This window comes from Petaurus breviceps, unplaced genomic scaffold, assembly GCF_028583685.1.
Source record: "Petaurus breviceps papuanus isolate PSGF00001 unplaced genomic scaffold, PetGlider_PUasm1.0 139, whole genome shotgun sequence".
In the NCBI taxonomy this organism is placed as follows: Eukaryota; Metazoa; Chordata; class Mammalia; order Diprotodontia; family Petauridae; genus Petaurus; species Petaurus breviceps.
Genome location: NW_027185697.1, coordinates 9324810 through 9338929, shown reverse-complemented (window position 1 = coordinate 9338929; position 14120 = coordinate 9324810). Strand labels below are relative to the sequence as shown.

The 14120-nt window shown below is 41.4% G+C and overlaps 1 protein-coding gene across 3 annotated transcripts in view; it reads right to left on the bottom strand.

Annotated features, from left to right (window-relative positions):
• The window catches only part of SIGLEC1 (sialic acid binding Ig like lectin 1), a 52098-nt gene extending 44231 nt beyond the window's left edge, over positions 1-7867 (bottom strand). For 2 of the 3 annotated variants that reach the window (XM_069066150.1, XM_069066167.1), the window contains exons 1-2: positions 7746-7867; positions 5399-5564 (exon numbers count right to left, since the gene is read on the bottom strand). The gene's annotated coding sequence lies outside the window, so the exon portion shown is untranslated. The remainder of the gene's footprint in view (positions 1-5398; positions 5565-7745) is intronic. The other variant, XM_069066158.1, reaches the window with a different exon arrangement.
• Positions 7868-14120: the final 6253 nt, after the last annotated feature.

Sequence of the window (14120 nt, the reverse complement as noted above, 5' to 3'; positions counted from 1 at the left end):
CTTCATGGGAAAAGAAAACCGAAACTATCCATTTCTTGTGGTTCCCTAAGAGGACTGTTTATGGCGATAAGCAAAGAAAAATCAGTGGGAAGACCCCAGGGAGACGGTGTGACTTTGGGTGTGGAATCACAAGAACTAATTTTGAAACTTGTCTTTTCTTTGTCGGTGTTCAGACATTTTTTCAATCGTGTCTAACTCGTCATGGACCCGTTTTGGAGTTTCCTTGGCAAAGATACTATAGTGGTTTGCCATTCCTTCCATTCCTTCTCCAGCTCATTTTACAGATGAGGAAACTGAGGCAAACAGGGTCAAATGACTTGCCCAGGGTCACACAGCCAGTAAGTGTCTGAGGCTGGATTTGGACTCAGAAGGGTGAGTGTTCTGGCCCTCTGTAATAGGAATGCAAATTTGGAAGATCTTCCCTGCCCCTAGGCTAAAGTGCACCTGAAGCCTGGGATGGGAGGCTTGTTTTTCAGTAGATACTTTTTGATTGGCCGGTGGGTCAATAAGGTTGTCACATTCTCTGAGCCAGGAGAAGGCTATATAAGCCCTGATGTGAGGCTTTATTTTGGGGGCTCACTTTGAGAAGTGTTCTGTGATTTGATCTGTATTCTGAAAAGCCGTTGTCCAGAGCCCCCCCCCCCCGGCTTTGAAAAACCCAGATGTTGACTGGGTATGGATGTAATGGTTGGACAGTTTGGAAATCTGTCTACTTGATCTGTTTCTGTCTTGATAATTCTGTCTGTATGCTTTGAAGTTCAGGGTGCTGACCTTTTTCCCCTGAACAAGGTAAACGATATATGTCTGACTGATTAAAGTAAGCTTGTTAACCCATTTTGAGTTGCTTCCCTTTATCAAAGCAAATCCAAGAACCTGTATGGGCGGCAAACCCTGAGGACGCTTGGGGTGCTTGCTGCTACACCTTCTGTGTACTATGGCACCACCTACCTGTCCCATGGCTCTGCTGCTAACCACTGATCTATAGGCTCATAGTATCCTGGGTCTGGAGCTGGAGGGGGGAACCACAGAAGCCACTTAGTCTAACTCCTTCATTTCATAGATAAGGAAGCTCAGACTCATGGAGACGAAATGACTAGTAAGCATCAGAGACGGGATTTGAACCCAAGTCCCCTGACGCTGGGACCAGTGGACTATTCCATGTTCCACGCTGGCATTCAAGCTACCAGATATTTATTAATTGCCTGCTACAACAAAAGGCACTGTTCGAGGTGCTGAACTTGCAGAGACAAACCAAAATAAATCCAAATAGAAAAGTACATGCCCTCAAGGGGCTTCCATTCCAATGAGAGAATGCCAGATGTAAATAGGAAGAAATTCATGACCTTTTGGGGATGAAGAGAATAGCAGCAATTGGACTTCTCCCATGGACAGAGCAATAGGCTTGGAGTCAGATAGACCCGAGTTCAAATATGACCTCCAACATTTACTGTGAGCTAGGTCACCCTGGACGAGTCACTTAACCTCAGTCTCCTCGCCTGTTAAATGGGGATAACGACAGCACCAACATCCATAGGGTGAAGTGAATCTTCAACAGGATAATATTTGGGAAGCACTTAGAACAATGCCTGGCACACACTTAGTAAATATTTCTTCCCTCCCCCCACACCTTATCCCACAGACTTGAGACACATGATAGACTGTCATGAACTTCGAGCAGTCCAACTGGCTAAGCCAAGAGTATCTTAAGTCCTGTGCAGTAAAGCCCCAATCATAATCAGGCCAGATCTGGATTATAAAGGGTGTTAACTGACAAACCTAAATAAAGAGTTCCTGTTTAATTATAGAGGTAATAGGGAGTCATTGAAGATTCTTGAGCCAGAGAGTGACATGGTCAGACTTGAGCTTTAGGAAGGTGATTTGGGGAGCCTTGTGTATAATACCCTGGAAAGAGGAGAGAGACTGAGGATTTTGGAATGATCTGTGTAACAAGTGGTGGGCAAAGCACTTCAGCTCCCTAGACCTCAGCTCACTCATCTGTGAAATCCAGAGGTGAGACTGTGGGTGGGTGGAACTCCCTTCTGTCCTCAGTCCCAGGATTCAGGACCTCTAAGGTGAAGAAAGGTCAAAGACAGGATTTAGGAGGCGGCACATAGTAGAAATTTAACAAAAGCCTGTTAGTTGATCAATTGATTACATGAATAAAGAGATGAATCCCAGAGGCACTTAGCACATTGCCTGATACATAGTATTTAATAAATGTTTGGTCATTGATTTGAGTATTGACTGAATAAACGAATAAAGAAATGAATCGATATTGGCATCCCTAGAATCTAACACAATGCCTGGCACACAGTAGGCCCTTGAACATGAATGAATGGGTGCTTTCCATTCCTGGTACCTAGCCCAGAGTAGATGCTTAATGAATTTTTTTTTTTGCTTTTTTTTTTTTTTTTGGAGGGCAATTGGGGTTAAGTGATTTGCCCAAGGTCACACAGCTATTTTTTGTGTTAAGTGTCTGAGGTCAGATTTGAACTCAGGTCCTCCTGTCTCCAGGGCTGATGCTCTATTCACTGTGCCACCTAGCTGCCCCTTAATGAATATTTATTAAACGGAATGATCTGGGATCCTGAGGAGCAGCGTAGGCAGCTTGGGTGGCACTCCTGCCATGGCAGGGGCACAGAGACTAGAATCGGACAGGAACTAGAAGAGGCCTTAGCTGGGTAAGGGTGAGAACCCAGCCCAAGGGCGGGAAGGTCTGAACATGAGCTTGGCCGATTCAAGTATGTCTCAGCACCTGAAATTTAGAGCTGGGAAAGATTTTAGAGACCAACTAGTTCAATCCCCTCATTTTACAGATGAGGAAACTGAGTCACAAAGGGAAAATAACTGACCTAAAACCACATAGGTAGTAAATGACAGAGTGGGGACTTCAGCTGACTCCAAATCCAACATCATTTCCCTAAAGAAACTTCAGTGACTGATCAGTACGGAGGAGAGCTCACAGGACCTGGAGTCAGGAAGACCTGAGTTCAAATCCAGCCTCAAGTACTTCCTAGCTGTGTGATCCTGATCAACTTTGCCTCAGTTTCCTCAACTGTAAAATGGGGATAATTCCATAATGGAAAAACCAATGGAGGTCCCAGAGAAGATCCAGTGGCACGTAGCTCCTCTGGCACAGCATCGAGGTGGGAGGCCATTAGAACACATCACGCACTTAATCAGACGTGGTCTTCTTATCAAATGCTTTTCTTTGCCCCGAGGGGAAGTTCAGTGAGGAGGAAGGAAAGAGTGATCCAGAAACAAATTCTACAGTAGGTGGCAAAGCCAAAGAGGGGGCAGTGATTTGGCCAAGGTCACGTGAGCAGGAGGGGATGGACGATAAATGTCAGTGAAAGGCAACGGAAGGAAGTGTTCGGTTTCATTTCTGCTTGCAAGGTTTCTTCTGGGCCCTGGTTTCACTTTTCTCCCCTGAGAGTCATCATGAGTTCCCTCTCAGGCTAAGACTACCCCTGGAAAGTGAAGAGGGGAGAGGAAGGAGAGGAACGAAGGAGACCATTAGAGGAAAGATCCAGGTGTCCAAATCCCGTGAGCTGGGAGGGGTGGCACATATGCTCTCAAGAGAGGAGAACATCTCACTCAGGGAAGAAACCAACACGTTTTTTTTTAATTCATATATTTTTCATTCTGAACCCAACAAACACTAACAAAATGAGCATTTCCATATAGAGAGTGAAACAGAAAAAGAGGAATGTCTAATCCAGGAGTGGGGAACTTGTTCTTCGAAGTTTGGATTCGGTCAAAGGGCCATACTTGAGGACCTAGGGGACCACATGTGGCCTCAAGGCTGCAGGTTCCCCACTCCTGGTTTAACCCTTCAAAGGCTTGGCCACAGCTAGCCAATCTTCCCTCTGACTTGTCTTTGAAGTGCTCCCTTCTATCCCAGATCCTTTAATCACTCCTCATATAGCAAGAATGGGTTCCCCTACTTTAGACACTTTTCAGTTTATCAATATCCTTCCTGAACTATAGGGCCCAAAGTAATCATTTATGCTTGTATGATATAAAGATTATATTTGTATTATATATTACATTATATAATTGATTATATATAATATAGTGCATTATATAATTATAATAATATATAATATAGTACATTATATAATTATAATAGCATGTAATGTATTATATAATAATATTACTTTATATTATTGTAGCATTATATAATATATCATGTTATGTGATTATAATAGTATATAATACTTTACATCATGTAATTATATTATACCATATGATTATAAAGTATATTATATAATTATAATATATAAAATATTGTATTATATGATTATCTTATATAAAATAATACATTGTATAATAGTATATACTATATTACATAATGTAATCATAATATTTTATATTATATGATTATACAATTATATTATATATTACATTATATTACAAATACAAGTTAAGAATTATAGAAACTCCTTAATGTTTTCAAAGTGCTTAATATCCCTTAAGGTCTCGAGTCCCAGCTCTGACAAATACTGACTGTGTCACTGGGCAAATCATCTCACTTCTATATGCTTATGCCAGAGGCACTAAACATATGCCCATGGCACTCCCTGGCGAGGCCCAAACCAGATCAAAATGTAACTGGGAAATATTGAGCAGAATTCATTAATTATTTACACAGAGAAATGTGGCTTTCTAAGTCAAGCTGCTGCCTCGGGACCCTTCTGGTGGCTCAGTGGTCCCTTTTCCTCTTGAGGTTGACTTCACTGCTATGAACTGATGAGAAGATGCCAGCCTGCATAGGTGGAGGGGTTTCCTCACCAGAGAGTTCTCTGCACCCAAGAAATCCAAGGTCAAGGACCTTTCCCCAACCTCATTTCCAAGATTCCTAATCTTCAAGGGTTCTCTGAGGCCTTGAGAGTTTCAGGGACTCACAGTCAGAAGCGAGAGTTGAACTCAGGCCAAGCCCTCTCCCCATTGGGCTCCCATTCATTAGGTTTGCAAAGTGCTTTACTTAATTATCTCGTCTGATTACAGCCTGTTGCTGTTCAACCTCTTCAGTCACATCCCACTCCATTATTATTGCACACTCCCAGTGAGTGTCTAAGGTGGGAATCAAACCCAGCTCCCTCCGGACTCCAAATACAAGCCTAGCCATATAGCCTCAAAGTTGATTGCAACTCACCAGGTGTAGTCTGGCCAGCACAAAGTGCTTCCATATTCCTGCTCCTTGCAAGGCAGCCTAAATTCACTTTTCTCACTTTCTCGGCTTCCAGGTCACACTGCTGACGCAGACTGAGTTTGCAGCCCACCAACCCCCCTTCCCTCTGCTCCCTCTTCAGGCAAGCAGCTGTCTACTCAGCGTCTCTCATTCTCGGGGAGTTGATTTTTTAACCCAAGTGTAAGACTTTACATTGAGCCCTACCTGTTGAATTTCTCCTACTTGGTTTGGTCCAATGTTCCAGCCTGTCAAACGCGGATTCTGTCACACAGTGTTAGCACACCCTCCGAGTTAAGCTTGGGATGGGGTCAGGGTGAGAGATCAGCATGTGGATATGGTCAGATTTGGAATCCAATGATCTGACAGATTCCTGTGACATACAACAGTAACTCCAATGTCTAACAGCATCTTACTGCTTCCAAAGCACTTTCTTCACAAGAGCCTTGTGAAGTAGATATGGAGAGTATTATCTTCCCCGTTTTATAGATCAGAAAACAGAGACTCAGGGAGTGAAGTCACTTTGCCCAGAGTAACATAGGTGGTGAGTGGCCCAGATCATTTCCCTAAAGCCAATGCTCTTTCTACCACACCATGAAGCTAAACTCCCTGAGACCTGAATTCATTCTTTCCTGGTCTACAGTGGTGAGATCTTTGTGTCCCAAGAGTATTACTAGTATGAGGCAAGAGGGTTTTAGAGAAAGAATTAGGGTTGGAATAAAGATCAAGAGTTTGGGCAAGCTTTGGCACTAGGGATAAGGGTTAGGGATGGATGTGGTGGTGGTGGCAGCAGCATTAAGGCGTGAGAGTTGAGTTAAGGGAAGATTTGGAGAACGGCTAGAGGCAAGGCTGAGATCTGACAAATGTAAGCCACTGTTCAGTCTCTTTGCTAAAGAACTCTTCGGCACTCTCATAGGTCTGAACCTCTACTCTTACTGAGTCAGGCTGCCTGGCAGGTGAGGGTTAGGGCGAACATGAGACCAAAATTAGAATGAATGGTCAGAATGCCACTAGAATACAAGTCCATAGGGGTCAGATAAATGATGTGATTTGGGATAAGGCTTGGGCTATAGTTAAGAGGGTTAAATACTAGGGCTGGGTGTATTGAGGTTAGGTCCTGAGATGTGATTGGAGCAAATCATTAGGTTTTTAATTGTGGTTAGAGTTGAGAATCAGGAGAGGGATGAAAATTTAGCCCTTTCTCATTCAGTCATGAATGACTGTGATCCGATTTGGGGTTTTCTTGGCAGAGACACTGGAGTGGTTTGCCATCTCCTTCTCCAGCTCATTTTACAGATGAGGAAACTGAGTCAAATGGGTTAAGTGACTTGTCCAGGGTCACACAGCTAGTAAGTGTCTGAATTGGACTTAAATTCATGGAGTCTTCCAGATCCCAAGCCCAGTACTCTATCTAATGCCTCCTATATGCCCTTTAATGAAAGTTGGAGTCAGGATTCAGAGCTGTTTTTCAAATTGTAATTAGAGCAAGACCTTGGTATGCAGATGGGGTCAGGATCAGAGATCAGTATGTAGTTATGGTCAGATTTAGAATCTGGGATTTGGATGAGGGTCAAGTTTAGACAATGAGATGAGGATTGAGAACAGGGTTAGAAGCTATGATGTGGGTGGATTGTAGAGTTTACAAAGTGGCAAGGCGGATAGAATGCTGAGCCTGGACTCAGGAAGAACTGAGTTCAAATCTAGCCTCAGACCCTAGGCAAGTGATTTAGCCTCTGTCTGCCTAAGTTTCCCCATCTGCAAAATGGGGGAGGGGGTTGCAATCTTACATCTAAGTTCCAGGGTTGTTGTGAGAATTAAAGAATGAGATAATATTTGTAAAGCACTTTGCAAACCTTAAAGTGCTATAGAAAAACTGGCTACATCAATTTTGAGCTAAAAGATGCCTTCAGGGTCATTGCACCCAACTCCCACATTTCACAGATGAGGAAACTGGGCCCCAGAGTGGCTAAGTGACTTGGCCACAGTCACAGAACTAGGACGTGTCTGAGGCAGGATTTGAATGCAGTTCTTACTGACTCCTTCCCTAGCAGTCAATTATGCCATGTGGTCTCTATGTATTAGGATACATCTTGGAACCAAAATAAAGGCCTGACTAGGTGCCACTCTGCATCAGAGATCATGGAATCAGACCTGGAAATCACTATAAAGACCACAGAGTTCAACCTCCCCATTTTACAGAAGAGGAAACTGAGTCTAAGACAGATGAATTGACTTGTCCAGGGTCACCCAGGTAACAAGCATAACCAGAGGCGAGATATGAACACAGGTCTCACTCCAGAGCCAGAGATCTTTCTACCATAATTCTTTGCTTCTGGGCTACTCCTACATGAGCTACACAAATGGAAAATACTTCCATAGCCAGGAGCTCCCTCCATTCATGAAAACCCTGGTTCAGATCAAAAATATAAAGCTCAGGAGATCCCTTCCTCCCCAAAATTTTCTCATTCCTTGTCCAGAGCGGAGAAATTTCTTCCTTTTGTTTCTCCACTCATCACCCCCTGCTCACCTTTCCACACCAGAGGGGAGAACTTACCTTGATCTTGACCTCGGGTGATGGTTGAAATTCAGATCCAAAAGGAGGGGAAAGAGAAACACCCAGAATCCAGCCAGGAGCTCAAGACTCCTCTGACTTCCCTGGAGCTCTGGTCCTCCTCAGTCTTAGGAGGAATATAAAGCCATTTGGGTTCTTCCTCTTTTCCAAAACTTCAACCACCCTCCACCCTCCCCATAAGTGCTTCCTACAATTGCACAAAGCCCGAGATAAGTGTGATTGGCTTTCAAATCTTTTTACTGGGCAAAAGAATAAACTTAGGGCATTCATGATAGCTTTCATCGTTTTAATAGCCTTAAAATTTCCGCTGTTGTGACAATAAAAAACAATCAGAAAAAGTCAAGTGAAGATGATAGTTCTAAATGAGATATTGTCAGTTTTACCCTGGGAGTCCTTGGGAACTACAAAATTTCTTGCAGGCACATTTCAATATTCACAGATGTCTTTCCATACAGATACCTAAATACACAGTCTTTAGGTATGTCTTAGTGACAGTTTGGGATATGTTTTAGTAACTGTCTGGATATATTTTAGTAATTGTTTATAAGGTCTCAACATGGGTTGAGACTTTTAAAAATAGAACTGGAGGGGGTAAAGTAAAAATAAATAAATTTTTAGAAACTAAAAAATAGAACTCTTTTAAATCATTATTTTTTTTGGAAATGAAAAGATAAAGAGGAGATAAATGCTCCTCATCTCCTTTACAAAACAATTTAAACTATTATATCTAGAGGTACATGAGAAAAGAGATAGAAATACCTGTGGTCCCCAGAATGATCAAAAATTATGTCAAGCCACATAATAAGTGAGGAACAGTTCAAAGAGATTTCTAAAGCATTAACTTGACACTCTGGATGAAAAAAAAAAAAGAAAGTTTCAGTGGAATACCATCATTCTCTATAAGCATTACATTTTTATTATTTTACAAATAAAAACTAAAAATCCAGTAGTTAACCTATCCAAAGAGAAAAATGAATAGTAGAGAATTCGGTATTCTCTATTACTTGGAAATTTCTGCTTACCCTAAGCAAATAGCCAAAGTTAACTTCCCCTCCCTCCTTTAATACCTGTGGCTATATTTCCTACAAAAGAGTAGAATAAAATAATTTAAAACATCATATACAATAGGTCTTTACATAATCCTAAACCATGTGGCATGTTTGTTTCAATTTGTTGAAGCTCATACATTAAATAAACTGGATTCCAAAATATTTCAGTATGTGCAAAATGGTTAAAAATAATAACAATAAATCTGTATCTTATTTTAGACATTCTTCTTATATGAGAGGCTTTTAAATTCATTTTTAAATGTTATTTCTGTTTGAGCACTCTCTCTGTATATGTGTTTTATATATATATATATCAAAAGAAAGAAAGGCTATTTTTACAAAGTCAGGCCTTCTAAGTTGAAATCCTGCCTCAGACACTTGATACTTACTAACTGTGTGTCCCTGGACAAGCCACTTAACCCTTACTGCCTCATGAAAATTATAAAGAAAAATCAAGTCTTGATGGATCCTTTAACAGGCTGCAGTATTCCCACTAGGGAAGGATCAAAATGCCTTTGATACTTCCTCAACCAGTATCAGCTTTGCTTTGGAAGGTTTTTCTCAGAAGCACTTTTCATTTTCTGACCATGTTCCAATTTAGTCCAGGAAGTGAAAGAAATATTGATTACATATTAAAGCATGAAATCTACTATCTACAGCTGATTCAGAACACCCACCAGGGGTATTCCCCTTTCTCAGGTTACTTCCCCAGTGCTCAGAGATTAAAACACAGTATGTTGTGATCCTATCATTTTGATAATGTGAAACAAAATACCACATGTATACATCCATACATACATATTGTGCGTTTATATGTACATATACAAGCTTTGAAAGCTGCCAGACCTCAGCTGTTCCTAGCTCTAATCCTTGGTACCCACACTTCTCCATCATTAGCATTCAGGTTCACCATCCAGGTTACCATTGCTTCTTTTCTGGAGCTGTCTTCTTGGAGAAAAAAGGCAAAAGTGGAGAAGAGGAAAAAGAGAAGATGCAAAGCACAGATCACTTTTTATTCTGCTACATTAACTCCTTGTCTTTGAGTTTTTTGAAACTTCAACTTCCTCCCTTCTCTTTTTTATAGAGAAGTTAATGATATGTCCTGGGAGGACCTCAGAATTTGGAGCCATCTCGGCTCCTCTGAATTGTTCAGACCTAAGGAGAGATTCAAGGAAGTAGAGAACAATGCAGCATCCTCTTGAGCTACAATTATCCAAAGCTTTCACTAACCACCCTTACTAAGCACTTCTGATACTATCACATCTCTGTATTCACCCTTGATTACCTACCCTTACTTCCAAGGGAGTGCTGGCAACATGCTTAATGAGAGGCTATCCAAAAATGTACACAGGACATACATTTTTAAGTTTCATATAATTGTTAACATTTTCTCTATCACCTTTTTAAAGTCTAGACAAGCAACAATACAATCAATTAAGCCCTGATCTGTAGCTTTTGTCAATTTCCAACATGTAGATTCTCACTGAAAATTTCATCATCAAAGCTCTCACGCCAATTTAGCTGGCTCCAACATACCTCTGCTTACTTCCATCTTCTCTAGGCTCCTTTTTAAAAATCTCTATTTACGGGGCGGCTAGGTGGAGCAGTGAATAGAGCCTGGAGTCAAGAGGACCTGAGTTCAAAACCGGCTTTAGACACTTGACACACTTACTAGCCGTGTGACTTTGGGCAAGTCATTTAACCCCAATTGCCCTCCAAAAAGCAAAAAAAAAAAAACTCTATTTACTAGTGTACTTCCCCTGCATTTAGAGCAATCTCTTTAAACATCTCCCCCTTTCTCTCTTTATCAAAATTATTTCTCTTTGAGAGTTCAGAGTGTTATTCTTGAGAGCTTATCTTCATAATAAAAACTAGTATTTGCATAGTCCTCTCACGACTCCAAAGCTCTCTTACAAGTGTCTTCTCATATCCTCACAGCAGACCTGTGAAGCAGGTGCTATTATTAGCCCCATTTTATAGATGAGGAAACTCAGATATTAAATCCCTTGCCCAACGTCACAAACCTATTAAGTGACTGAAGCAAGATTTGAACTCAGGTCTCTCTGACCCCAGGACCAGTGCTCTATGGGCCCCACCTACCTGTCTGACTCCTTCTGTAAAAGGGTAGTCCATGGGGTTCTGTCTATCCTTTCTCTGACCCCTTTGTAATTTGTTCTCCCAAAATCTAGGATGCATGACAGACTTTGCCTGTATCTCTCCTCTATCACAAATGCTAGGAAAGAATAGTTGTTTCCTCCTAAGTTTCCCATTCCAGCAACTTAGTTCCTCCTTAGTGAGAATCAGTTCCAGAATAAAAATTCCCTTTTTGGTTTTCTGTCTTTTGAAGTCTGACCATGAGGAACCTCAGTGAGCCCATGGGATCCAGGTTATTGTTCCACTCTTGGTTCTATACTCAATCATGTGGTTTCGACTTTGTTTAATCCTGGAGGAGCCTGCCTCTAATGAATGGGTTAGACTCCCTTTTCTTATACTCATTCCTACCTCCCTCCAGCCTAGTAACCCTTTGGCACTATTTTACTTATGGCTACCTCTAGAGCCTCCCCAAAAAGGAGAAAGTTAAAGGGCATCCAATATGAATCGGATAAAGTAAAGTTAATTTGTTCCTATAAACAAAAGGAATGCTAAAAATAAAAATATTCACAACCATATATATCACCAGAACCTTTAACTACTGTTACAGTCTAAAGAAAGACTGATTCTTAAACCTTACCAGAAGCCAAAGAAGTTTGCATTGATTAGGCATTTTGCATTTTATCTTAGCCCTCCACTCTCTCTCTATCCCAACTCGAACTTTCTCTGAACCTTGAACTTAGCTGCTTCCACAAGCAAATTTTCATGCATCTGCAGCAACCAACTGCTCCTTTCTTCAAACTTTCAGTCTCACAAGGTCACTACCAAGCCTGAATGTGGCTACTTCAAGCACCAGGTTTGATCACCTATTCATGAAAGGAAAAATAAAGTGGAAAAAGCCAACAGGATCCCCAGCCCACACTTGCCTGATTAAGGTCATGATCCACATGGAAGCAGTATTCCCACAAGGAAATGAATACTGCCCATCTCTCCACTCTAGACAGAAGAAAGTTTCATAGCCAAGAAAAAGTTTAGTCCAAGGCTATCTTCACTTAGATGATGAAATATCTACCTCCTTGCTCCTATCATATGGCAGGGGGAAACCAAGGAAGCACTCAGAGTTTACCACATCATACTGAAATGTAAAATTCTTCCAGCATGGAGTCACAACATGGAAAGGAGGCTCCTGGGTCAACCAGAACCAGAAAGGACAGCTCTGAGCATGTCCCATTATGAGCAGAAGGAGGATTGGTCACCAATACAGTAGAATTAATTATCATTGAGTCAAGTCAATAAGACATTTTCTCTGGAGGGGAGAAGAGATAAGGAAGGGAAGAAGAAAAGGAGGGGGGGAGAGATAAAAAGAGAGAGGAAGAGGAGAAGGAGGAAGAGCTGATGATGGTGGTGATGATGATGATGATGATGATGATGATGATGATGATGATGATGATGATGATGAAGATGGTGGCTCTGGGCCAAGATCACTTTCTTGAGTGCCTCATTGAGGTCACTTGGAGAACTGGAAAACAGAGAACAGTGTGGTTCAGTGGAAAAAGCACTGGAATTGGAGTCAGGAGAACTGAGTTCAAATTCTGGTTATGTGTGACCTTGGGCAAGCCATTTATCCTAATAATAGCTGATAGTTCTCTAACCCTTTGACATTTGCCACTTCTTTCCATGCATTGTCTCATTTGAACTTCACAACAGTCCTGTGCAGGAGGTGTTTTATTGTCCTCATTTTACTAATGAGGAAATTGAGTCTTAGAATGGTTATGTAGGTGCGGCCAGGTGGCTCAGCGAGTAAGAGCACCGGCTCCAGTGTCGGGATGACCTGGATCAAATCCGGGCTCAGATACTCAGCACCACACCCAGAAATAACTGGCCGTGTAACCTTGAGCAAGTTACTTAACCCCGATTGCTTTAAAAAAAAAAAAAAAAGAATGGTTATGTGACTCATCCATGGCCACAGAATTAAGTATCAGAGACAGGATCTGAAACCAGGTCTTCCCTGACTCCAAGTTATAAATCTCTTCTCCTACATCACATTGCCTCTCTGAGGCTTGGGACAAGGAGCAGTGTGAGGTGTTCCATGTCCCCAGAGAAAGATATGCGTCTCTGCAACCATGCAAACAGTCAGAGATTTAAGATTACCTAGAAGAAATAACTAGTTGGTAGATGTCTGCAAGGGCCAAGCTCCAGTTCTGGGCTGGAGACCTCAGCTTCCTGGATCACCAGCTCTTCCTCTCAGAACAAGTTCCAGTGACCTACCTTGGGTCCAAAGGCTTTTTCAGGGAGTGGAATTACCCAGTCTCTTGGCTCTTCCTGACCCTTAAGTCACCTCAGTTTCCTAAGTTTAGGGAGCTATAGTGTCCCAAACCCTACTAACTGTCTTCATGCTACTGCCACCAGTTCTGGTGCCATTTTCCATTTTTCATAAATACTAGACCAGGACAAGGTAATTAAAATGTGTACAAAAGAAATCTACCCAGTCCCAGATAGGGGCTTAAATGTCTTTTTTATTTTTTAATTAATTAATCATTTATTTTTAACATTTTCAGTTTTGAGTTCCAAATTATCTCCCTCCCTTCAGCCTCTCCCCCATCCATTTAGAGGACAAGCAATATAACAATTATACATGTGAAATCATGCAAAACATATTTGCATATTAGCCATGTCACCAAAAAAAAGAAAGAAAAAAGTGGAAAATTGTATTTCAATCTGCACTCAGAGCTCTTCAGTTCTTTCTCTGGAGGTGGATAGCATTCCTCACTTGCATCATTGTTACTGAGAAGAGCTAAGCCTTTCACAATTGATCATAATTACAATATTGCTGTTACTGTGTACAAAGTTGCCTGTGCCTGCTCACTTTACTTTGCATCAATTCATATAGGTCTTCCTGGGTTTTTCTGAAAGCATACTGCTTGTCATTTCTTATAACACAGTAATATTCCATCACGGTCATATACCACAATTTGTTCAGTCATTCCCCAATTAATGGGCATCGCCTCAATGTCCAATTCTTTGCCACCACAAAAAGAGCTGCCACAAATATTTTTTTAACAAATAGGTTCTTTTCTATTTTATTTGCTTTCTTTGGGATACAGACCTAGCAAAGGTAATGCTGAGTCAAAGGGTATCTACAGTTCCATAGTTCCAAATTTTTCTCCAGAATGGTTGGATCAGTTCACAACTTCACTAACAATGCATTAGTGTCTCT